The 2,030-nt window shown below is 37.9% G+C and overlaps 1 long non-coding RNA gene across 1 annotated transcript; it reads right to left on the bottom strand.

Moving 5' to 3' along the window:
* Window positions 1–372: 372 nt before the first annotated feature.
* LOC136809336 (uncharacterized) lies at window positions 373–1,614 on the bottom strand. The gene is made up of 3 exons (XR_010846967.1): window positions 1,442–1,614; window positions 1,176–1,221; window positions 373–836 (listed from the first exon to the last, which is right to left on the bottom strand). It is a non-coding gene; the product is annotated as an uncharacterized lncRNA (long non-coding RNA).
* Between the last annotated feature and the right edge of the window lie 416 nt (window positions 1,615–2,030).

The raw sequence follows: 2,030 nt of genomic DNA on the forward strand, positions 1-2,030 counted from the left end.
AACGGATTAACGCTTTTCTTTTCTTTTTATTTATGGGTGATAAACGACGGTAAAACGACGAAACGACGAAGACAAATAGAGATGTTTCATCAATGAGTCATTATCAACGCAAACTTCACTAAGGTAGGCTTTCAAAGTGCCCAGTAGAAAACTATTCTGCTCTGGGGTATTAAAGTTATCTAGGTAGGTTTTCCCACTTTTACCTACCTGAAAGTCGTGTGTCTTTAAATTTTTAAGTAACGTTCAATTTGTCTGAGCTGAGTGAGTAACCTGGGTTTTCGTTTTGTAACGACACACTATATGCCGAATTTTTTGTTCAATCTATTTAGTGTACCACCACCATTCTTGTACAAGTAACCATTGCGTACATACAAAATGTTTAGATGGCTGGGGACAACGTACGTGTTGCTCAAAAGAAGAAACTGGGACAACCTTTTTTTATTGATTAACAATAATTTAGACCATGTTCAAACCAGTTCAGACGTTACAGTTTCATGTCATATCGTTCCGGTATAGTTTCCGTTACGGATCGAGAGTGTTCATATTGGTTTCAAAACGTTTCGGAGCAAGAAAACGGAGCAGTTCCGTTCCGATGAAAATAGTGGAACAAAACAACCGTTTCGATCTGTTTTGCTTTGTATGTAACGTCTTCAAATTTTGGCGTTCACACGTTCACACAGAACCGTTTCTTTTCGGAACAATACGGAACCGTAACGTCTGAACATGGTCTTACAAACAATCTTTGAAATACATACAATTAAAAATATGTAAAATTATAAATTATAAAGCCATTTGATCATCAATAGATCGAACAATGCATTTCCTCTGTTTTCTTCCTGAAGGAAATAGAAAGTAGAAAGATTAACTAATAGACTACCGCCCTCTATTTTAAATCTCTTGTCTATCCACAGCTTTAGTATCCATTATGTCTGAGATTATAAAAGCCCGATAAAATATTCTTAAAAGTATCCTTAGATTAACCAATTTGAAAAAAGTCATTCCTCTCTCCACGCACTTACGTACGTCGTTAGTAAACTTACAACTAGCTTTTAATGCAGAATCACGTATCTACACAGACCATTTAGAACGCCATAGAAATTACGTCATCATGAAACTAAATATCAGATGAGATTGAGCCATTTATATTATGATATTAAAGGTAATATACGTCTTACCTGGATAAACCAACACGTCAGCGTGTTTTGTCATCAGAATGTATGACTAAAACGAAAAAAAGAAAAGAGAAAAAAGCGAGCGGAATGTCATGCCTCAAACCTAAACACGGAGAAATAGATTGACCATCGAGTGCAGGCTGGAATTTAAGAATATCGAAACATTGATATGATCAAAGTACAGAATCGAAAGAAAGACACGCCAAATCTTTTACGATAACGGCTAATTACAGTTCACCACACTAAAATGTAAATATCTAATTGATTACCTGTTTCGCTATTTGATTCATTCTCTGTTTGTGACTCTAAATAAAAAGAATAATGATAGATATTTAGTTGACATGAGAGGTTGGCTCCCGAGGGTAAAGGGTTAATGTCAGGTAAATGGCGTTTCTATCGATCAGTAACGTAAAAAAACCTAGGGTACACGGGACGAAGTTGCGCCCAAACTAGTTCCCAGAGTCACATGCATTCGCACTATTTAACTTTACTTTGATGGACGCGATACAATTGCTTCATGGATAAGAGAGCTCCATCAGAATCATAAATCGTCTGCTAAAGTCAACCCAACTCCTAAAAAAACCCAGATAGTTCCGATCGCTGATCCGATTTACGCCGGCCTTTTTACGCCAGCAGTGACGAAAAAATAGCGCCTATAAGGGCCGATGAGGTACATATAATTTGACTGACGCCCACCACGGCATCGGCGAAGATGGCGGTAAACAGTATCGGGCGTTAAAGCCGCCAAATATAAATAAGGTGGTGTCGGGTGTTGATCGTCGGGTGTTCTCACTAAGTTAAGAATTTAAGCACCCGACTGTCGGGTGCACTAATTGTCGGGTGTTTTCGCAAATTTAG

The sequence above is a fragment of the Clytia hemisphaerica genome, unplaced genomic scaffold (genome assembly GCF_902728285.1).
Source record: "Clytia hemisphaerica strain Z4C2 unplaced genomic scaffold, Clytia hemisphaerica genome assembly, whole genome shotgun sequence".
In the NCBI taxonomy this organism is placed as follows: domain Eukaryota; kingdom Metazoa; phylum Cnidaria; class Hydrozoa; order Leptothecata; family Clytiidae; genus Clytia; species Clytia hemisphaerica.